The following is a 25,811-nucleotide window of genomic DNA, read 5'->3' on the forward strand; positions in this document are numbered from 1 at the left end:
TAGACTGGAAGTTGTGTGACAAGGTCTCTGGTAAATCTTCTGGGTATGCTCTCTGTGCATTTGTTTCCTTTTCTGACACTATGTACCTTATAGTGCTTTTGTGAGGATAAATGAGAGATCATATGTAAAGACAATGTAAAAAAGTATACATGTTGTGCAGTATTATTATCATTATCCTCATTATTATTTCACATGTTCATTATACAAGGAAGAAGCAGTGCTAAATTTTAACCCCTTTAGAAGATAAATGTAAATAAGTTAGTATATAGTAAAGACCAGGGAGCTAAACACACAGGCATTCATTTCCTGGACTCAAAAAATTAGAAAATCTGGCTTTCATATTTGAGCTGTGTCCATTTTATTTTTTTTAAATAAGGAACTTTTCATGTTGCTCCAAACATATTGATAGATTTTTATTTAAAGAATAAAATATATGTAGTTTACCACAGCAGAACTTTGTACCATATTTTGCTAAGCCCTTTATTTACCGTTATTTATACACCTTGAGGGCTTTCTGAGTTCATCTAGTCTATGTTCTATAAATTATACCAATATGCAACAAATCCAGGCTACACTTTTCTGTCCAAGTCATAAGGTAAAATTCAGTATGTGCTGCCAAAGCAATACATAGGATAGCAAAGACTAAGCCAACAGAGGAGAAGGAAAGAAGTGCTGCCAAGTTCTCAAGAGGAGACTTTCTGGAAGGAAACAACCACCTTCTAAAAAATGTGTTCATCCATAAAGCACTAATGCTAACTTAGCCCTCTTATTGAGTTTTAACATCATCTCTTTGTGGCCAAAATGAGTGCACATCTGGCAAAATCTGAGTATTTTACCAGATTCATACTATGTGAGATTCTTCAGTACTTCTAGATTTATTAGGGGCAGGGAAGATGGTTGTATGGGACTTTATTTCAGCTGTCACTCAGGACTTTTACAAAGTTTTTCAAACACCTCCTTTTGCAACCCAGTACAGCTTCAGCCTCGTGTTTGCATGTATTATTTCTGTGCGTGTATTATTAGTGTGTGTGTGCATGTGTGTGTACTTTAATTTGTCCCTTTAGATTTTCCTTGCTGTGGCTACTACTCAGAGCTGATATCATATCTCTTCCCATGACTAGATTATGCATCATGCTTGAGCTTAGGCCACTAGGTTTAAATGTAATGTTTATGGCTGGGGTGGATTCCTGGAAAAATAGAAGTGACTGGGCCACCCACCACTTTGCTATCTTTTACATGGAGAAAAGGGCTAAACAGTGTCATGGAAACACAGAGTTTGTACCATCAATCATTGCCCTTTAATAATCTTGTTGGCTGTCCATATTACATAAGTAACTTTACCCAACTGGCTTTAATTTTATCATCAAAGTGAGGGTAAATCACCCTATGATACTAAAATATAAAAATATTTAAGCCATCTTAGACTACAAATCAAAAAACCTGAATCTGAGAAGAATTAATGAGGAACTTGACGATTAAGAGCATGGATTCTTGTTTGAGCTCATTAGGATAGGAAACCCTTCTTAGCAAGGGGGTACTGAGTTATTTACATAAACTTTCTGAGACAGTTTTCTCGTGTGTAACATGAACATAATAATACATAAATAATTATGTTTTGTTCATTAAATGAAATAAGGCATTAAAGCTCTTAAAATAATTTCTGATAAAGAGCAAACACTCAATAAATTATTATCTAATTATGTTAGTAAACTTCTCGTTATGCTTTAAATTATCCCAATTTTATCAAATGAGTGCTGTTATAAGCAGAAAGTTGAAAATAAGCAATTTTGTTGAGAATCATCTACTTCTACCACATTCATAGTGCTAATTACCTTACTTTGCTAATGAGTTTGGTGGAGAGAGACTCTGTGGCTATAAACAAGAAAATTGCTTACATTCGTACTTATTTCACTTACTTTCTAAAGATTCAACACCTAAAACTTAAAAAAAAAATGCCCATTGAGAATCTCATTTTTTCAGTAACTGGAGACTACTTTACAAATAAATTCAAGGTGTCAAAATCTATGTCTCAAATATAGTGCCCATAATTCCAATTTGCTTGCAAGTTTTCTTCTCTATCACATTTTCTCTTTCCTCACTTTATGATAATTTCATGCATGAGGTTTCATTGTACGGGAATATACCTCCCCTATCACCAAGCACATATACTGACTCCTGAGTTGAAGATGTATTGCCTAGGTTAGAAGCCCTTTGGGTTCTCTCTCAGGCTTGACTTGAAGGGCTCTAATTTCTCAATCTGGTTTGTATTTGAAAACAATGCTTCCTTAAAGTTCTAAAATACAGCACAATGTACTTGATCTCTTTGCTAGGGAGGATGAATGCGTAAACTGGAGGGGTAACAATTGGTAAGAGAGAAATGAAATGGCACAGAGAACGAAAGGGAACAGTAGAGGCATGAAAGAAGAACAGAAAACATAAGCATATCATTTCTACAGTTTACCATTTAAGTTTGTTTCTTTGGACATTTAATTTTCTAAGTAATGTGCTTATAGATTTAGAAACAAATACGCTGGGAAGAAAGGATAGACATCTCCTTGCATGGATTATAATTCTGGTGTTTTGGAAAGAAAAGAAATTTCTTTTTTGGACCCTGAGAACTTATTGGATCTCCTGGAAAGTTTTCACACCCCATGTAGGGAAGCAAGAGCATTTCTGTTTGCCTTTTGTTGTTCACCTGAACAGACTCTGAGAAAACAGCACTGTTAGACTACATTAGGAATTCCCTTTTTGCTGAGAAGTAAAAATGCTGACTTTGTCAGTGTAGTTGGTTATTTGTTTCTGCTTCTCAGCACAGACTGCATGCTGAAATCTCACCACTGCACTGACAGAATTTTAATAGTTGATGGATTGCACCAAATATCTACTCTACAGAGCAGTATGTTACATTGGAATGTCATATGAATGCACAATTGAAATTCCTGTGTTCCAATACCTTGGATATTTTGTTACGTCTGTATTACTGACAAGGAGAAAAGATGATAGTTTTCAAGAGGAAGCAATGTTCCACTTTCTTAAACTTTATTTAAGTTCATTTGAAGCATAAATCTTCTGTTCTTGATATGGTTAGTGTTATATCATCTGAAGGAGAAAGGTCAGTTTTCATTTTGACTTAATTACAAATTGGTTATCTAATTACAGTATTCTAAGAAATGCAGGATGCCCTTATTGAATCAATACATGATTTGTTGCCATGGCAACAAATGGCAGAAAAAGTTGCAAGCAAATAAAAAATTGTAATTGTTATGATTAATAAACCCTGATTTTTCAGCTAAAGAGCAAATGTAAACTGCTTCTCTACAACCAGACTGTTTAAGAAACCCCAGAATACTTAATTTAGTCATTCTTTGCCCTTAAACATGTAAGACCTAAGGGCTAGTTTTAGAGTTTTGTCCTTCAAATTTGTAGGTGTGTGTTTTGAGAAGGCATTATCACCAAATTTGCCCTAATTACTGTAGAAAATACTCCTGGCCTTGCTATTGTTAAATATAACTTCAAAATTTTACAGTAATTTTTTAAATATAATCTCAGGCGACTTTAGTAAAATAACTTTAAACAATGAAATGCAAAGCTTATAATTCAAAAGAAGTGTATAGAGTATAAAAGATTTTCCTCCTAGGAAATGGATGATCCCTCCATTCATGATTTCTATTCTCCAGTAATAAACCTTGTCAACAAAATCAGCTATTTCTATCCAGTCAATTTTATATGCATACGAAAGTATATATTTGCATGTGTATAAATGTGTATTTTTAATATAGAAACAATATTATTCTACAAATATTGTATTACAATTTGCTTTATTTTTCCTCAATAATAAAATGATCTGGATGTCAATAAATGTGAGTCTCATATAGATATATATCAATTTTGATAATAGCTCCATTATCCACTATTGTATAAATGCACCAAAAGGTGTAATTTCTTGAAAACTCAAGACTGTAATATTACGCCCTAGTGAGAAAACATCTATCGGACAAGTTGCTGACACAAAAGATATTTACATTTTAAAATTTGATATATATTATTGTCAAACTGCATTTTAGATAGCAGTTTCTTTTTCTCCATAACCTCAATTAAAAGCAGGTGATCTCAAGTTTTAGACATTTTGTTAATGTGGTAAATGTCTCACTGATATTTTACTTTCATTTCTGAATCCTATGAGTTGAGTTGATTTTCACATGCTTATTGACTGGTTTTATTTTCTTTATTTCTGAACTTCAAGTTGGTTTGCTTTGCTTAGTTTTCTTTTGAGGTATTGATCTTTTCTTATTTATAAAAGATCTTATTACAATTAGTAAGTTTACAGTGCCATAGATAGTTTAAATATTTTCTCAGTTTAAATTTTAATTGTATAGTATTTGCCATGCAGATTTTTGATATTTATGTATTCAAATGTATCAGTCTTTCTTTTAGAACAAGGGTCAGCAAACTTTTTCTGTAAAAAGCCAAACAGTAAATATTTTCTGTTTTCTGAGCTATATGGTCTGTGTCACCCCTACTCAATTCTATGGTTTATTGTGAAAGCATCCATAGACAATACATAATTAATGGGTGTGGCTTGAGTTCCAATAAAACTTTATTTACAGAAATAGGTATGGCCACATTTGACCCATAGACTATATTTTGAAACCCCTGCTTTAGAGCATCTGTATTCCATGCAAAATACCTTAATTACTATAGATTTAAAATGCCATATGTTTTCTTACTGTGTTTATAGTAAATTTTGCTTAAAAATGTTGTGTCTTTTGAAGTTTCTTTTATAGCATGAGATGAGATTAAGATCCAAAGTTTCATGTTTATTCCCCCCAAAGTATAACCAATTACATAACACATAACACCAAATAAACCATCTATATTTCCTCCTCTGATATAAATTTTATGCCAATATTTATCACATAATAAAATCTTTCTAACTTTGGGTCTGTTTCCAAACTCTATTCTGTCCTGCTTATCTATTTATTTTGACCATTACTGTATTTTGATTACTATAACTTACAATACCTTAATCGGGGTGTCCAATATTTTGTCTTCCCTGGACCACAGTGGAAGAAAAATTGTCTTAGGCCACACATAAAATACACCAATATTAATGATACCTGTTGAGCTAAAAAATAAAATAAAATAAAACAAATCTTATAATATTTTAATTTGAGTGTGTGGGGTCACATTCAAAGCCGTTGTGGGCTGCATGCAGCCAGTGGGCTGCATGTCGGGGAAGCTTGCCTTATAAACTGATAGGACACGTCCACAATTCTTTTTTTAATTGTTTCTAAAAAATTTTTCTAGCTCCTTTACATTTTCAGATGAACTTTAATGCATTGTATCAAGTTAAAAATGTACTAAAATTTCAAATCACATATTGACTTATGAGAAATTTAAGAATATGACATATTTACAACACCGAATTTTTCTATACAAGGAAAATAACTTTTCATCTATCCAAGAATTATTTTATGTATTTTGGATCACTTAATAGAGTATCAGGTTTCCTCCATATATGTTCTAGACATTGTTTAATGTTTTCTTTGGCATCTTAGTGTTTTTATTATTATATGTCTTAGTTTTTTGCTGTGGCTATAACAAAATAACACAGACTGTAATTTATAAAGAAAATAAGTTTATATAGCTCACAATTCGGGAGGATGAAAAGTCCAAGAGCTTGACATAGGCAGCCAGTGAGGGCCATCTTGTTATGTCATAACATGGCAGAAGACATCACCTGGCAAGAAGGCAAAAACAAGAAAGCCAGGGAGAGCTTCCTTTTATAACAAAGCTATTCCCACAAATCTAATTCCATGGCAACATTAATCCATTCATGAGGACACAAAACTTATTTCTAATGTGTAAACTTTCTAACACATGAAATAAATGTTCTTCAGCATGGTAATTATAAAAATTTAATATATTTTCTCATTGATCACTTTGCTGTATAAAAATGTACATACTAGTTTTATTCATTTAATCATTTAATTTAAAAAATCTATCGTTCAAAAGTATTGCTGAAATTTAGAATATATACATAAGTTAAAATATGCATATAAAATACCCGTTTCCTCCTACCGAAAGATTACTGCAGTTAATATCTAATGTTATATGGTTCCAGATGTTTTTCTGTATTTATATCAATATCTACCAACTTATCTACATCTACCAACACACATGCACACAATATACCCTTTATATATATATCACATGTATGTGTATATACCATTTACCACAATGATATCAGTCAAATGATATCATATAATATGTGCGATTTTCAGCGAATATTTTCCATTTTTCTCAGTTGAGAAATTTTTTATCATCTCTAATCAAATTTTCCCAATTGAGTAAAAATGTTATTTATACTGGTTTACCCAATCCAGGAAGCAATCAGTGACCACATATCGTATTTGGTTATTGGGTCATTTAAGGCTCTTTTAATCTGGCAGTCTTTTTCCCCCTTCCGTTCGTGGTTAGCTGACCTACCAAGTATCCCACTATTGTGAAATGTTTGGTTGATTCTTCATGATGCTGTTTATCCTTTTCTTCTATCTCATATATGAAACCATTTTTATAACCAGCTATCTTTCTGAATTCCTTCATTGTTTTCAATAGAATATTTAATTCATTCTCAGCTTTTCCAGGTCATCTAAAATAATATAATTTTGTACCTGATTTTAAATATTTATATTTCATAATTCATTTTCTGGCCAAATGGCTTTGGAATGTATCCTTTGACTTATTTCTTATCATAATGGAAATGCCACTATGAATTACTTTTTAATTCAGGTATAGATATTGAACTTAATCAAATTTTTTTTGAAACTATCGATATTATTTTCTTTTGCCAATTTTATTGTATTAATATATTTGTAATTAATTGTATTATAATTTTTAATATTTTCCTAAGGTAGAATCATTCTGCCATCAACTCCATTTGGTTATGATATATCCCTCTTAAAAATATACTTCTGGATTATACTTGTTAATAGTTTATTATTTTGGCATCAGTTTTTATTAATAAAATTAGTAAGCCATTTTTGTCAGGTTTGAATATTCAATTAGCAAAGCTTTCATAAAGTTAATTTGGAATAATTCTTTTTTCTCTAGTTACAGAAAAATTTTAAGTAGCATTGAAAAAATCTCTTTTTGAAGCTTATAAAATCTTCATACGCAAGACTATCTTAGTTTTGGGAAAGAGATGCATTTATTTTACCAAATCCAGTTTAAAAAAAATCTATTACTCCAGTCAGACATGTTCTCAGGAGACTAAAACTTTATAATCTATTTAAGAATTTGTTAAGATTGGCCTGGTGCGGTGACTCAAGACTAACCCCAGCACTTAGAGAGGCCAAGGCAGGCAGATTGCTTGAGCTCAGGAGTTTAAGGCCAACTTGGGCAACATGGCAAAACCCTGTCTCTACAAAAAATACAAAAAATTAACCAGGCATGGTGGTGCATGCCTTTAGTCCCAGCTACTTGGGAAGTTGAGGTGGGAGGATTGTTTGAGGCTAGAAGCTCAAGGCTACAGTAAGCCAAGATCACACCACCATACTCCAGCCTGAGCAACAAAACAAGACTCTGTCTCAAAAAAAAAAAAAAAAAAAAAAAAAAAGCATGTGTTAATACCATGTATGATCGTGAAGAACTCTATCTGATTGTTGCATAGTTGATAGTCATGTTGTTGAATGATCACATCAACTGGATTGTGAAATGCCATGGTCTTAACAAAATTAGCATTATCTTTTGCTCCATGACTAGTTGTTGATATTTAGATCATAGGTCATATAGTTCTTAAGTTAAACATAGTACAAGTAAAAATAATCAGTTGCCAACTGCCTAATAAGGAATTGTTAGGTATGAGCAAGTTGTAAATCAATAATTTGTAATTTTTAAGAATGTATAGAATTTTCAATGCCCTTCATTGTCATAAAACGTGAGGACTGTTTTCCTCACATGCTCACTTGATTCAGTCTTTCTTCCCCTTATCCCCTAGCTATACCAATCTTTGACTCCTCATCTTATAAAATTGAGAAACTTGGGTTCAATAAAAAAAAATCAACAAATAATAAAAACAAATATTCTTGAGTGTCAAATATGTGTATGATATTTTTCTAGATATTGTTGGAAATGGAGGAGAGAAAACAAGAAATAATTTGTCCTCAAGACTTGCAATATAATTGTAGAAAAACATTATATGCTCAGGATAATTTAATTGAAAAGGTACAGTTGAAAATTTGTCAAAATTTTGGTAATTATGTAACCTTAAAAATGAAGAAGCCTCTGTGAACAGTTAAGAACAGGGAAGAACAATGACAGAAACATGACCTTAAAGGATGAGTGATGTTTGTGGGGCTAAAATGTAAAAAGGAGAATATCTTAAGTGAAAATAATCCACAAAAAGTATGGGAGGAGAGTCTCAAGTTATTTCAAAGGGGACTACAGTGGGAGGCAAATAGCCTGCCTTAAGTGAAATGTTTATATTAGAGAATGAGGGAAATATTTGGTTGGAAAGTTAAATTGCTAAGTATTGAAGTACAACTTTCATGCAGTCAAATCTGGCAGACTTTCCTACACATTTTTTATTAGCTTGACAATCCCAGTACTATTGTTTAGAATTTAGGTTTACTTTGAAAAATGTAAAACAGAAGAGTAAGTTATGTCACTGATGTGTGTGTAAAAGTAATAATATGCAATGGAGTAATGTATGAATCAATTATAAATAGAAAAAATAAACTCTGCCACGTTATGAAATGCCATTATGCAAAGTCTTTGTATATGAAGTCATTTTATATTCCTAAATAATTTTGGAGGTAATGTTTATCTTCCAAGTAGAGTTCCTGAAAGCTTCCTGCTGTCTGAGATCCCTGCATCCTAAGCACAGGAGTGTCTAGGGGCAGTGGTGAGTCTAGAATCTTTTGAAATGCAAAAATATGCTTTAATACATTTTTTAAATTCTCAGATATGGCGGTTGGAAGCTGCCAAGTGCTAGGCACCAACACATCTCCAGAGTACATAGGGATGTATCTGTTAATAGATGGCCACTGTTTCCATACCCAGTAACATAAAAATTGCCCCAACTGAAGTATTCTAGCTCTGTTACTATGGGAATAACGGGTGCATGTGTGTGGTATGTGTGCATGTGACTTATCTTTCTGCATGTGGTTTTATGTTATTTTACTAACAACCTGTAAAATGAAAGAATAGCTCAATATACAATGTATTACTTTTTAGAATGGCAGGCACAGCATTCTTGACATGACACAACTGACAGCTGCTAAGAAGCAAAATTTCAATCCTACATGATCTCCAATGTGTCCTTGGATAGTATTTAGAATTTCTTCATTACTTCATCATTAGTAAAGCAGAGTATCACTGCTTTGCCAGTTCCTTTGTAAAGATGTAGATGACATTACTTCCTTAAATAGCTATTTAACATATTAAATATAATTCAAATAGAAATAATGTTAAATATCCAATCTATTAAATTCTTATTTCCTAAAAGAAGAAAATATGCGGCTAAAATAAAGTCCCTGTCAGACTTTCTAGAGAACAGCAAGTTACCAGGGCAACACAATCATATAGAGGTAGGGTAAATCATTTATTTTATAAATGTTACCAGGGTAACAGAAACTACTCATGGAAATCACTGAAGGATTTAGGATGAGAGTACAGATAGTCCATGGAACTATTTGTTCTTTCATCGCACATTGGAACAAAATGTCCAAATATATTTAAAACTTTTAACAGTTATGTGAAGTATTTGGGTATTCATTAAATAGATGATCATAAATGGGTTCAAATATTGAGAGTATTCTCAAATATCAAAAGGTACTATTTTTGATTTCTTACTGCTCAGTATGTCATTGGGATACTTTATTTTACTCTGAATTTTGACTTCGCTAGATTAGTTCTAGAGAACCTAGTCATTTCTACCTAGGTGCTATGTCTGCAATTTAGGATCATGGTTAATGGTGTTGATTAGCTTGAGGCTTGAGTTTCATAGGTCAACCAATTAGGGGGTACAAGGGAGGGAAGTAGTTAATGGAAAGGGAAAAACTATACGTATACATATATATGTATAGGTACACGCATATAATTTTCATGTGTGTGTTTGTGTATGGTGTGTATAATCAGGTTTTCTTAAAGAATTATGTAGTTTAGAGTTATATTTTTCAAAATGATAACACAAATACAAGTAAAGTGCCTTTAAACTTTTCTACTGCCTAAGAAGAAACTTACCAAAGATAGGAATTAAACTTACATTTTTCTCCCTGTTTTAGAACAATTGGTTTTCCTCCCAATAAGACTCTCTGTCAGAAAACAAATAATTCTAATATGTTCATCTACGGTTAACAATTAAGGTATGTACAAGTCTATAAGCAGTAAAGAGGAGGAAGTTACTCATTGTGGAAGGAGTAGAGGAATAAGAACAAGGCTTCACAGAGGAGGTAACTCCTGAACTTGGTTTTGAAAAATAAAGAGGAATTTTTTAGACCAGCAAGTGTTGGGTGTCAGGAAGGAAGGGTGCTCTGAGCAAAGTGAACAGTAGATTGTAGACATGGTTTTGGTTGTATCCACCATGTGCTGCAGCTGGTGAACATCTAAGAGAAAGCAAGGTATTTTTACAGGCTACCAGGTGCCTCTAACACAGGGGCATATGCATGACATTTATGTGCCCTTCAACAGTTCTGCCACAGAAAGTATCACTTATTCATGAATTAGGGCTGTTGTCCTATATTCCATTAAACATGGCATCTTCTCCTAGAGATCTGCTTGCATCTCTTGGCAAAGTCTCCTCACCAATATCCGATGTGCCCTTTCACAAGCTCTCCACTCAGAGTTGAGTGTAATATGCAGGGAATGTTATTGATATTACTTGGGTATCATAAAGTAATCATTATAGCCTGTGCACAAGGCTAATTAGTTCTAATTCTCTGAATACCCCAGGTGAAAGTGAGATTGCTACTCTCCTCAGAACCCCAAGAATGCTTAGTGTCTCATCATTTGACTGTCAACAAATGCTTCCTTGCTAAGTTATTCAAACAATAAAGTAAGATGATAGAGACTCTAATAAAAAAATACTGAAACTTATATGTCTACATGAGTTTCTTTTCTCCATGCAATGAAATTACTTTGGGAGGCCTTTTCCATTGATGCCATCTTAGACTGGGACATTTTAAAAATGTCTTCTTTGGGAATAATTTTCAGAGATAATTTATTGATCACACAAGTAAAGCAAGTTCACCAGATTATAGTCACATGATAGAAAAATAAAGAAATACATACATGATAGATAGATAGATAGATAGATAGATAGATAGACAGATAGATAGATAGATAGATAGAATGGGTGGATAAGTGGTGGATGAATGGATGGAGGGAAGGATAGATACAGGGATGTGTGGATGGATGGATGGATGGGTGGTCAGACAGAGAGAATATAGGTAATAGATATCCTGGGACATGCTACTAGTTCTTCTTTCCCAACTACAGTATAATTTTATTATTTGAGAGGTTATTCCATATAGTTCACAATATTTTTCCCTTTTTATTTTGTTCTAAATCAATATTTGAGAATAGGCTACACTTTATAGACTATTTCTGCATTGGCAAATATTAAGACACAAGCTTCCAGGTGTTGTTAGACAAGGATACTGACAAAGGTTTCTGTGGAAATTAAAGACGTGCATCTTCTCTGAAACCAAACCCAACTTACTAGGGAAAATGATGCTAATATTAAATTTGTCTTTGTAAGTTTGATCATTAAATCTTGTCACTGCCAGTAAGTAGGTTTGTTAAAAACAATTTAGGAAAAGTTCTCTTATGTTCATAATGTAGTATTCTAATTCCTTTTCAGTTGCAGATTTGTTTATGTCAGCTGAAACAACTGTTATTCAATGTAATGTCTTAATTTGCAGTTACTTCTGTAGAGAGAAACATTTTCTTGTAGACATTTCTTCTATTAACTCTCAATAAAAGCCAAGCACATGTTAACTTTCAATTTTGTGAAGAAATGTATAGGGCAACTAAATTAATATTCTTCAGGTATGTAAGTTTCTTATGACCTATCTTGATATAAGAACGACTCAGTAAATCCAATTGGCTGACATGTGGCTTTTTTGGTGTTTAAATTTATTTAGTCTGAGTCAGGATGTTATTAAATTGATACCATCTGATTTATAGTACCATCTAGGTACAGGCTATTTTACCTCTCATGGAAAAGATGGCAAGATTGTTTAGTTTGTGCCAGAATTTTCCTTAATAAATGTCTTCAAAGCTCTCACAGGAGCCCAACCATGTACACAATTGGGATCTAGTAGTTCTGTGTTGTTGGGTGCTTGAGAGGCAAATTTCACCTAAAATATTGAGGGCAGGCATAAGACTTCTTGGCTATCATCACTAGATGGCTCATAAAGTGCTCATGCTTTTAGCAGCACTAGACTCTGATGCACTTGCCAAGATGAGTCAGATGTAAAATGTACTCCATGGTAGCAAACGGAACTGATAGAATAGAACTATTTGATGTGGACCATGAGAATTTAAAAGTGTCTGCATAAATTGATGATTCAGCCTCAGATAAAGCTGATATCAAACCACTCTATCTTACACTAATTACTCAATGTGTTCAGCTGACTCTGAAATCTGCACTTGAGAAATGACAGAAAAACTACATCATCAGCAGAGAAAACATCTTTCTGCTGACCTAGGAAGACACACAAATAGTTCAGTTGGCATCACACTGTTTATGTATAATATTTTACAAATTAGAGTGGTACTTGTTCCCTTTTATATCACTTAACATAAGTATAAATTCATTGCACATAATTGAGGAGAAATAGTAGAAACAAGCTGAGAAAACTGAAAGCAAATTCCAAGAAAGAGGATTAGTCCTTATCTATGTTAAAAAGAACACTGTGCTCTTGGCTTTATTTTCTTATTTAGCACAGAGAAAATCAAGCTAATTATCAACTTGGGTTCTGAATAATAATCTTAAAACTTCTATTGAGAAAGAAACCTTTTATCAAAGAGTTGTCCTTAAAAGATTCTTAATCAATACACATTAGAACCATTTCTGCATAACAATGTTGTATATTAAAAATCAATTTTACTTTCTAATAAAGGCTTTTATCTTCTTTGTCTTGTATCTCTAAGTATTTTCAATCAATACTGAAAAATCATTATGCTTCCAAGTTTGTGTTACATGATACATGTCTAAATACTCAGATTCGGATATCACACTCCAAAATAAACTAACTTTCTGAGATACATATATGAAATTTATTTCAAGGAAGAGTTTATATTATACATGGCATGAACTGATGAATGATTGATGGATACTACATACACATTACTGTCCATATATGCTGAAAGCTGGTCTACATTATAAATATTATTTAATCAAAAGACTGACATATACATGTAATACAAATGTGTGTTTATATGAGGTTATTCAGGGTTACGTTTAAAGACTGAACACTGTTGAGATTTGTGGTACTATTTAGAAAGGAAGAGAATATGGTGGATGCATGGGTCAAAACTGACTCTAGGAAATTTTAGCCTAGGTAGCTAGGTAGAAAGTGATGTCATTAAACTGAATTAGGATGCGTAAAAGAAGGCATAAGTTCAGGATCAGGGATATGTAGTTCCTTTTGGGCATGTTGACTTTTCAAGGCCAGATAAAGATTTCCAATATGTACCTCGAAATACAGGTTTGCCACCCAAGAAAGGTAGTAATAGACTCATGAGTCACTTATTCCGGTTGGAGAGAACAGATGAGATTTCTAGCAATTCGCTTACTTTTCATAGTAATTACCATGCTTGATCTATGCAATAGCTCGTAGACTTAAAAATGTAAAATATTGTGCATATGAGGTTACCTTAAATTTACTAGTCTTATATGTACTAAATTAAATGCTTGCATATGCCCCTTATAAACAAGGTTGTTTAGCACCCCAATTATGCTTTTTCTTATACCTATAATGTTATGGCTAATTATGTATTGTATTACATATGTCTTTTTGAATTAATCAAATGTATATGCACTTGATGTTTCCTCTTAGGGAACTGACCACAGTGATAAGTTAGGAAATAGAGATAGATACTTCAAATTAGAAGAAATCTTAGGAGCCCCCAATGAGGTCTAGCAGTTGATGTAAAGGTTTCAGAAACTGTCCTGCATATCCATGAAAAGCTGTTTCATTTCCATTTTGCATAACATTTCAGGAAAACTTTTTTTTAATTAAATTGTCTTTCTTCTAAGACATTTACGCAGCCAACAGACACACGAAAAAATGCTTATCATCACTGGCCATCAGAGAAATGCAAATCAAAACCACAATGAGATACCATCTCATGCCAGTTAGAATGGCAATCATTAAAAAGTAAGGAAACAACAGGTGCTAGAGAGGATGTGGAGAAATAGGAACACTTTTACACTGTTGGTGGGACTGTAAACTAGTTCAACCATTGTGGAAGACAGTGTGGTGATCCCTCAAGGATCTAGAACTAGAAATACCATTTGACCCAGCAATCCAATTACTGGGTATATACCCAAAGGATTACAAATCATGCTGCTATAAAGACACATGCACGTGTATGTTTATTGTGGCACTATTCACAATAGCAAAGACTTGGAATCAACCCAAATGTCCATCAGTGACAGACCAGATTAAGAAAATGTGGTACATATACACCATGGAATACTATGCAGCCATAAAAAAGGATGAGTTTGTGTCCTTTTTAGGGACATGGATGCAGCTGGAAACCATCATTCTCAGCAAATTATAGCAGGAACAGGAAACCAAACACCGCATGTTCTCACTCATAGGTGGGAGTTGAACAATGAGATGACTTGGACACAGGAAGGGGAACATCACACACTGGGGCCTTATTGTGGGGAGGGGGCAGGGGGGAGGGATAACATTAGGAGATATACCTAATATAAATGACGAGTTAATGGGTGCAGCACACCAACATGGCACAGGTATACATATGTAACAAACCTGAACATTGTGCACATGTATCCTAGAACTTAAAGTGTAACAACAACAACAACAAAAAAAGCATAAAAAAAAATAAATAAATAAATTGTCTTTCTTCCATAGCCACTAGCCCAGCTAGTGGAAGAACAACAAAATTTGAAAAGCACAACAACAAGCCTCTGCCTAGTAAAAACCAAGAAAGCAATAAGCTCTTTTGTCAAGCCTCTAAGAAAATTTTAAAAGTCCTGTTAGTTTATCTTATAGTTTAGATATATATATATCTCATTGTTAGTCATTGTGAACGTAGGGATTTATAAACCCTACACTATTATCACTGGAGGGTTCCCACTGCTTTTAGAATAGAGTGTTTCTTAAAAACAATCCATTTCTTTTACTTTATTGACAAGAATAGATTATTTCAGGCTTTTTTGGATAATCCCATCTTTGGCCTTTAGGGCTTTAAACCATATTTTTCTCTAACGTTCTGGTTGATGCTGGTAATGAGAACCACTTTTACTGATCATAGAAGAATGAGCTCATAGTGACTCACTAATTCCAGTGTGTTTCAAATGGCCAACTTGAAAAAGGGGGATGTGAGAGCTAAATTATTGAAGAACATCATGTTTTCCTGTGGGGTTTTTCCATGCCCTAAATATTTTATACATGCTTTTTGTTAGTGTTTTTTTTCTCTGTTCTCTTTGACATTTTAAATCGCAGAAGTTTAAAGTAAGTTTCTTCAGAATCCGTAACAGTATGACCGTATCTCCAGACAAATGTTTACAAATTGGATTGTGGCTCCAAGATTTAACTTTCCTTCATGTCTTTTTCTAAATATAAAGTTCAGCCCGAAATTGTCAAGAGCGAGGATCCATTGACAGACAATCAGCAGGAGGTCCTTTTAGTGGAATATTACCTGTGATACAAAAGGATTAAACATTTCAAATATAAACCTTTAATCTGTGCTATCTAATTACTGACATCTGCACCAGTATCAAGGAATTTGTCACTTTTTCACTTTTGTAATTCTAACAAAGAAGCAAGAAACTTAATTCTGCACCTGGAACAAACTTCTAACGCAAAAGCATGTAGCTTTAGTCTTTTCTCTTGAGATGGACTGGGATGTGTTCCCTGTGTTTCTGATTTGTAATAATTCGGAAGGCAGCCCTGTTACTGCAATCACTCTTGCTTAGGAAGTTATAGACAGTCCCACGTAAATCAGAATGGTCCAACCATTTGATCATGTCCATTTCTATTACACATGGTCAGGCATATGATGAGAAATGTTCTGGCTCACACAATTTCATCTTATAACTGTCCTAGAAAATGAAATAAATTGTGATTACAGCTTTGGTTTCCTAGCAGAGTCCAAATTATGCAAGGAGGAAAGCCCATCTACTTTTACTCATATCCCTGTACTCTCTGATAAATCTTTCTCTCTTTCCCTCTCTCCTTTTATTTTTGGTGCTATACAGATTCAGTGTATTAGACAATTACTAAATTACCTCATATTATTGCTTAAATTATATCTTCTCTTCTTTAATTTGTTAAGTTTAATAATCTCCAGTGAATATCCATGAAAGAGAATATGCTTTTTTCCCCCATTTTGAATTGTTTAAAAGTCATTAGAACTAGGATTTCGAGTCAATCTGAAATCAGCTAGATATTCCTTGTATTGCTTTTATTAGAAAACTTACTTATTGGCTGTTCAGAGGAAGCACGTATTTGTGCTAAAGCTGGCTGTTAATTATCATATCAGTCTAGCCAGTATTGTGATGGAATACTGCAAAAGGAGAACCAAAAACATGTGGGTTGTATTTCCAGAAAAATATGTTATAAGAGAATAAGAAACATGTGGGTTGTATTTCCAGAAAAATGTATGTGTATTTGAAAATTAAAGATTCCTTAGGGGAAGAAAATTTTGTTCTAAATTTTATTAATCTCAAGGTATTTAAAAATCCTCTGAAAGAATTTTAAAGAGCTGCAAATTATAATTATCATGTAATTAATTAATTCCTGAAATGTTTGCAGCAGAATCAAGAACATTTCTGTTGCCTGGACCTTGGAAGAATGACAGCAATGAAAAAGTTCATATTCTTTGCCAGTTTTTTCCCTTAGCACTGAAAATGTTAAATTGCTCTGAAGTTAGTGACTTATTGGAAAAATGAAACCAGAGTAATTCATTCCTCTGTTCATTCAACAAACATTTTTTGAGTGTTTGCTATGGCCAGGCACTACCATTCTGTATTCAGTTCGAATACAAAACCAAACTAAAAAAAAATCCCCTCTTCATGGAAAGTATCTTCCACCAGGGGAAAAATAATCTAAAAACTAAAAATGCAGTGGCAAATGATGTTAAATATTTGGAGCCAGATTTTGCTAAAAATATCAAGCTGGTGCGATTTGTCTTTAAGAACCCCAGCCATTATTTTCAACATCTTTTCTTCCCACTTGGTGATATCCTTCCTTCAAGATGCTTAGATGTTCCAAAAGTTCATTCTTTCTCTCTTGCTTTTGCATTTAAACAACATTTAAAGAGAACCCACTATGTGCCAGATATGTGCTGCACCATGTTCAGAAATTTAATTGGAGTATACATTATGTATAGTGCCTGTCTTTATGAAACTTCCAGTGTATTGGGAAAGAGAGAAATAAATCAAATCAGTATTTTAAGGAATAAGAAATTAAACTGGCCATACATTCTATTGAACAAAGATTCATGGGACTCTAATCTCATGCGTGTGTTTGTGCATGTATTTGTTAGGATCCTCTTAGAGAGGGTCATGGGAGGCATAAAACAACCGTCAACTCCCACTAAACTAATAGTGGGTGCTTCTCCCAAAACTTCTCCTGAAAAATTTGATCTAGTTATTAGCATGTTGGGGTAAATGAGGTTATCAGTAGACTTAAGTGTGTGCAATATTTTTCCTATTACTTTGTAACAAAATGTTTGTGAACCTTCTAGAAAATTCCGGGCATCAGCAAGAAATTCATTGGTCTTTTGGGTTTGGAGTCTTCTATACTTTGAAATAATGTCCTACTTATTCAGGGTACAGAGAAGTCCTTCACTCTGTCTTTTCATGAGGCAATTATGTAATATTATATATGCTATCACAAAAGATAAACCTGAATATAATAGGATAATGTATTTAAGGATGAAGGAAGTAAAACTCAGAAAGGTTAATTGACATTACTAATATCACACAAGTTGGTGGCAGAGCTGGGACAGGCATGTTTCAATTCAGTTAACACCAACTCTATTTCATTATATCTGGTTTGATTTTTTCATTAAATTTTGATATCTCAGGTTATATAATTTAACCTAGAGTAAATCAAGTTGGCAGATTAATAAAAAATTATGATTGGGTTCTTCTGTATATGAAAGACAAAATATTAGTATGTTATCTATGTCCTTTAATGCCAATTACATTAGCATATGAAGTAAGATATTTTTTAATATTTTAGCCATACTATCATTATCCCTTAAGTGGAAAGGAGTTTTATGATTTAGCTAAAAGCTTTGATTTTGACAGGCACGTTCATCCAAATAGTATCATAATTTAATTATTTCTGTCCTAAAGTTAGTTAAAAGCTTTGATTCTGTCAGGCACATGCATCCAAATGTACCATAATTTAATTCTTTTTGTCTCAAAGTTATGTTATGCTGGGTGATATGTCTGAGGTAAATATGCCTTATTTTTAATGTTCGTAATCACTGAATAAGACCCAACTTAATATTATAAATATTGTAGTGCTATTTCAGGTTATCAAATTAATGACACTGTTTGCACTTTATAAAAAGTAGATTAGATAGCTATGAGAAAATTATATGAAAGTATCTAAAACTATATGCTAACATTCTTTTTAGTTTCTACACATAAGATAGTTTATTGCAGCATATAATTAATTTTGAGCATTATACAACATTTTTATTTAATTTTTTAAGAGGAGACTTTTTTCAAAACCCTACATCTTAAATCTAAAAGATCAAAGAACTCTGAATCAAACCCAAAATGAACAGTTTCTTCTAAAGTAATAATATTTTGTCATTTTCCTTACATTAGATATTATCTACTTGTAAAACTAAAAACAGTTATAAAAACAAGCAGAAAGTATTATCTTTTTTCTTTTTATATATGCTCCAATTATTTTTTAAATGAGAAAACAAGTTTTAACAAAGGTGGAATATTTCCTACTCTTTTAAAGAGTTTTTTCTAATTAAATTTTAAAACTACTTAGGAAATTTTGCTTATAATCCTGCATTTATGTAATGGCATTGAGAATAATTTGCTAAACACAGACATTATAACACCACAGGAACAAATCCAGTGGATTTTATTGACCAGCTACTGACTCACTAAATGAAAGAAAAAGATAGGTACCAGACCATTCCCATTGAAAAATAATATCAATATCAAATTATCCATCCATGGCATGGGGGACTACAGCATCTTTTCCAGGAAGTCAGAGATGTACAGGTGAAATAAAGAGCCAGAAAAAGAATTTCGCATAAAAGAAAATAGAGAAGTTAAGCTTTCCTGGGGGAGAAATGCAGCTGTTCGAGCTGTGGAACTTCAATGCATGCAGACCTCACTTCTATCTCACACAGGTGTGTATATGCTTGCTTCATGTGAACTTTGTGAAGTCAATCATTGCTCCATTTGCTAATCCCAGTTTTAATTTTTGTCAGCTGTCCCTCTACATGTTCAGTGTAAATCCTTGTCTCATAGTAATTATAACCAAAACATACATGTGTTTAATAACCACTCTATCTTGGACAATTTTTGTTTTAATACCTGGGATGCCTTCAAGGTGTAGTCCTAGGGAATCCTGCCTAGAACTACATTCAAGGGACAGGAATTCTAGCTGCAGGTTCCATTTTCCTATAAAATTATGCAGCCCTGGTTGCATAATGCTGTCACTGCCTGAGACAGCTGCTCCTGCTGTTTTCAGCATTGTACATTGTCAACTTTTCTGTCACTTCGTTCACAAACTTTGCTCCCACATTGTTCACCTGATGATCTCTTTGCTTCTTCCTACACCCAGATTTTAAGGAAAATAATTATGAAATAATTTGGTGGATATAATATGATTTTAGAGTATTAACTCCAGAACCCTTTAGAAAAGCCAGTTGTTCCATTATTGATCTCTCTACTTTTTTTTTTTTTTTTTTAAAGTACTTAGGGAAAAACTGACCAATGACTACTTATTGGAGGTCTGACTCAAGGGAAAGGTCATGCATGTCAGTAATAAGAAGCAAGGTCCTCATAGACCTGCTGAAAATTAGCCACATGGGGTTATAATCAAACCAGATCAAGAAAGGTGACTGAGACCAAATAAAAGGAAATGTGAATTGCCATTCACTTGTGCTGATAAGTTTTGACATTTGAAGTTGTCCAGCAGGTTTCCTACTCCTCTTGTGTCTATAAACTGAAAAGCTGAGAAGCTCATTTATTCTTTGACTACTAGAAATTTTGTAGTATGAGTAAATTGGAAAGTATGATTATTGTTCCTCACAACGTAAATGTATAAAAGAATGCCAAACTAAGCACCGCATTTTATTGTTGTTTTCCAAAGCCATAGGTAAATAAAATAGTTTTCTATTTTTCTGAAATTTTTGCACACTACTACCTTCATCCAAAAAACAATATCCTAAAAAGATGATTTACCCATCTGAGTTCACACTATAGCTGTATCACTAGGATGGGGTGAAATCATCATTTCATATTTGGATATATCCTTGGAATATAATTTTTTTAACTTTAATAACAATTTCCTGATTCATTAAGGCCTGCAATGAATATACATAAAATAATTATCTTAAAAACCTCAGGCCGGGCTCAGTGGCTCACGCCTGTAATCCCAGCACTTTGGGAGGCCGGGACGGGCGGATCACGAGGTCAGGAAATCGAGACCATCCTGGCTAACATGGTGAAACCCCGTCTCTACCAAAAATACAAAAAAATAGCCGGGCGAGGTGGCGGGCGCCCGTAGTCCCAGCTACTCGGGAGGCTGAGGCAGGAGAATGGCGTGAACCCGGGAGGCGAAGCTTGCAGTGAGCCAAGATCGCGCCACTGCACTCCAGCCTGGGCGACAGAGAGAGACTCCGACTCAAAAAAAAAAAAAAAAGAAAACCTCAGCTATGATTATAAACCAAGGAAGTTTTATTATTTTTAACTAAGTTTGAATTGTGTACATTTGGGTGTGCTGTGTAAAAAATACATTTTAAAAGGAAGGTCTTACACCGAGGGCATTGGATATTAATATTTGTTGGGTCTAGCCTATGAAGAAATCATGGAATTATAATTTGACTTGTTGTTGTTGTTGTTGTTGTGGTTATTTTGAGATAGAGTTTCGTTCTTGTTGCCCAGGCTGCAGTGCAGTGGCGCAATCTTGGCTCACTGCAACCTCCGCCTCCCAGGTTCAAGTGATTCTCCTGCCTCAGCCTCCCAAATAGCTGGGGTTACAGGCGCCCGCCACCACACCTAACTAATTTTGTATTTTTATAGAGACGGGGTTTCTCCATGTTGGCCAGGCTGGTCATGAACTCCTGACCTCAGGTGATCTGCCTGCCTTGGCCTCCCAAATTGCTGGGATTACAGACATAAGCCACTGCGCCTGGATTAGTGTTTTTAACCCTTTATAAAATACCCACTATAGTCAAAATAGCCACTCAGAATATGTGGGTTAGCTGAATTTCCTATCCCATTGCCATGCAAATGCTAAAAACTATCAACTGACAGACTGTTTGGCAGGGCTGGGGTTGGCGGGGGAGCATGTGGCGGGGGGACAGGAAAAATTGTCAGGAAGAATGACACAATAAAATATTACCAGTTAATTAACCAGTGGGTTGAAAACTGGCATTGCTCAGAGCTAAGGAGAAAGAGGGTTCTCCCCATAATGAGCTGTGATAACAACAGGAATCACCGAAATGTAATTATAGCCAACTCTTCAGAGACGAGCCATCCGTGCCTTGAGACTTCAGGGTCTCAATAGAGGTATTTTTGTTCTTGATTACTAAGATGACACTTGAGCCATGTTTTTAGACGCGATTTGGTGTGTCTACAAGTCTTCATCATATTTTAGAGCTATTTCCTTCCTACAGTCTGTTTTTGAGCTTGATGCTCGGTGATCTCAGGCTTATTCCTGGGGACCCAGAGCCTCCTGCTGAAGCAACACATCCAGGCTTGCTCAACATAGACAGTCCCTTAACTTACAGTGGGAGATGCAAGTCTTGGGACTCAACTGTGACTCTAGCAGTTGAATGGTAGTAGCATCACCCAGTGAATATTTTAGACTAAAACAAAGACAGAAAATGACATGACATCTCCAATGATGTTTACTTTTGTGGAAAATTGTGATCTCTTTGATTACTTTATATTGCATTTTTGAAACTTACTCTATTATAGCTTTTTAAAGTTATTTAACCGTAAGTTAACTCTAATTTATTTCACAGCAAGATATAATAGAAGCTCAGCATTCGTGAATGAATGAATTAATGAATATTCTTTATTCTAAACACTGTACAGTACCAAAATATCTTTTAAAAAGCTATGAAGGCTGTAACATTGCAGACAGTTTGGTATATGTACTATAATTTGAGTACCCCCCTCAATATTTCAAGTTGACACAATTCTTAGTACTAAAAGTATTGCTTTATCAATTTCAAGCCAGCTAAGATAGACTTCTTTAAAAACAGATCAATTTTTGCTTCTAAAAATATATCCTAATATCAGGGTATTATTCTACCACAGAGAATTCACATTGATTGTCTATCCATTTAAACAATATAGTCATAGTCTTTGCCCAGTATTTCAAAAAGTTGGATAAGCTGGTGGTGTAAATATTTCCTCGTGGGAACTTTATACAATGAAAAGAAAATAAATGATTGATGCATACTCAAACTAATTGAAGTGGTACTGAATCAATGAGATGTTTTCACCTGAATCATGCTCACAGATGCCATTGCTTCGTTATTCCTTAATTTAGGGATTACCTCCATTGGCTAACTCGATGACACGTGAGGGTTTCAAATAAGATTGCCTCTCCCTTGTAACATACATCATAAAGAGAGCTTGTTTAGAGACAGCCTACCTCCTGCTCTGAACATGTTTTCAAGGAAGTGATCAGGGCTGTTTGTTTTTCTTGCTGTTGGATGTAGTCTTCAGTGAAGTCACAGGAACGGAATGAGAGTGACCACAGTTGACAATGGAGCTATTTCCACAGCTGGCTGCAAAGAGTGGGCAGTCCATCACAGATAAACTAGCACATGGGGATAGAAGATATAAAACATCTGTCACAATAGGGATACGCAAAAACAACGTGCCTTTGAAGATTGTGTTTTAATGATGAGGTGGGGGGTTCTGTCTCTATAATGGGAATGAAAGATGTGTTGTTGGTAGGCAGATGGCTTCAGGCTTGCTCTTGCATGCAATAAAGCAAAAGTATATGTTAAAAATCTCTAACAGTTGTCAAATTGCCTGATTTTGCTGACCATTCATTTCCTTGCCTATCCCATGTATAATCTATGAGAAAAGGAAGGGAGTGCTAGCAAAAAATAATGGCAGGAAAAAAACTGGTTCTGAATAATTTTCTCTTGGATAACTTTAATACATCAGTATAATTTTAGCTGGAGGTTGAGAGGTCAGAAAAGGTGTTTTTGCAATAAGTTTCTTCAATGTATTTGCATCCCCATGTTATTTTTTTACAGAAGTTTTGTAAGGTAATATAAAAATGCTGTGTCATCAAGGCCGCATAATGATAAATATTTCAAAATGAATTCCAGTTAGTAGACATAAAGTCCTATTTGTTTCTGTTAAAGGAGCAGTGAGGAAAAATAAAGACATCTTAGTGAACTATTTTTGATATAAGTTTGGTTTCCCTCCCCATCTGCCTTTGAAAATAAATTAAAAACAATAAAATTCACATACACTTTTATTTCATATAGTTGCTATAGAAAAAGAAATCTTTGCAACAGATAAAGTTGATAGCAAATAAATGCTGAATATTCTTGCACAATACAATTCTATATATACCCTGTTACATGACCAAAGGGGTACCACTGTCACTGCTGTCCCCCAAACCATTCCACTCTGCTCTGGTAAGGAAATTGCTGCCATTGCTGCACACTTTGAAATTTTGCTACTTTTCCACCACCCCACCAGCAAAATGGATGTCACATTCCTTGCTCATTTGTTATTAGTCTTTCAACTCTAATTCCCTTGCAGGTGCTTTTGATTAACAGAAGTCACAAATCTATATCTAGCAGCAAAAGGGTGTAGGGAATGTTTTTAGAAGGGTTTTCTTTTTTTTTTTTTTTTAATTCAATTCTACATTGAAGAGGTAGGATTCACATTGGGGGGAACTAATGACATCTGAAGAGTGTTAAAAAAAATAAATTTCTGCATCCATGAATGGCAGAGGTTCACCACAAGAAGTAACTGGATTGGTCAAAATAAGAGATCTTAAAGAGAACAGTGCTGGGCATGGTGGCTTACGCCTGTAATCCCAGCACTTTGGGAGGCTGAGGTGGGCAGATCACCTGAGGTCGGGAGTTCAAGACCATCCTGACCAACATGGAAAAACTCCATCTCTACTAAAAATGCAAAATTAGCCTGGCGTGTTGGCGCATGCCTGTAATCCCAGCTACTCGGGAGGCTGAGGCAGGAGAATGGCTTTAACCTGGGAGGTGGAGGGTGCAGTGAGTCGAGATCGTATCATTAAACTCCAGTCTGGGCAACAAGAGCAAAACTCTGTCTCAGGGGGAAAAAAAAAGCAGAGAGAGAGAGAAAAAACAGATGTAAAGGAATTTATGATGTCATTCTGACAAGACTTGACTCCTGACTGAATTGTTATGGCTGATGAGGGAGAAGGAAACGATCAAGATGACTTGGCAGTTTCTTTGTTATTCCGAGAATCTAGCAGAGAAGAAAGAATATACTCTGAGAATGAAAGAGGAAGACAACATTCAGAGTGAGACATAGTAGTTTTGAGGTACATGGGATTCAGTCAGTAGTTGGAAATTTGGATCACGAGTTCAGAAGAAACCAAGGCAAGAAAGACTTTTTTAAAACTTTAATTTTTAAACTTATTGTAGCACTTTTGATTAATCAAGTCTTAACAGGCAGGAATATTTGGGAATTTTACTTCTAACACCTTATTTTTATGGTATGTATCTTGAGCTAACCAAAATATTTCTCTACTGACTCTTACTGTTTTATACAGCATACACCATCTCTTCTAATGCTTGGCTGTCATAGCTATTTCTAACTCATTGGTGAAGCAGATGACGTTATTTGGAAAGAATGGAGGTTTCAGTGTGAAGGTTGCCATGAAAATATATCATAGGAAAAGGGAATTTTTTTGTTAAAGGAGATTTTATGGGTAAAGGCAGAAATCCTATGGAGATGATTGAAGAACTAAATATTACTAGTTGTTTGTGATTATAACGAGTCATATTAATATTACTAATATTATTCCAAGCTATCTGGCTCTCAAGCAAGAACAAACAAAGGACTTAAAATGATTGAGAGTCAAACCAAGAATCTTTTTAGAAGCAATGCAATAGAAAATTTACTCAGAGCCCTGACCAAACATAGAGCTAAGCTTTCCAAAGCTTATCGTGAATGTAACTCAGCTGGGGCTGGCTCTAATTTAGTGGGGCTGGGGTTGACCTGAGATTCTGTACGAAGCTCCCTGATGATAGTATCCAGTCCCAGGCCATACTTTGAGAAACCAGGTAGTAGAGTTTAAGAACATTGTATTAAACAAACAAACAAAAAATTAAAATTACTCATACAGTATTACTGCTTAGGAGAAATGACGATA

At 34.3% G+C, this 25,811-nt stretch overlaps 1 protein-coding gene across 6 annotated transcripts in view; it reads left to right on the top strand.

Moving 5' to 3' along the window:
- The window catches only part of RBMS3 (RNA binding motif single stranded interacting protein 3), a 771,622-nt gene that overhangs the window by 654,018 nt on the left and 91,793 nt on the right, over nucleotides 1-25,811 (top strand). The gene's annotated exons all lie outside the window — the stretch shown is intronic.

This window comes from Trachypithecus francoisi, unplaced genomic scaffold (assembly GCF_009764315.1).
Source record: "Trachypithecus francoisi isolate TF-2019V2 unplaced genomic scaffold, Tfra_2.0 Lachesis_group0, whole genome shotgun sequence".
Classification (NCBI taxonomy): domain Eukaryota; kingdom Metazoa; phylum Chordata; class Mammalia; order Primates; family Cercopithecidae; genus Trachypithecus; species Trachypithecus francoisi.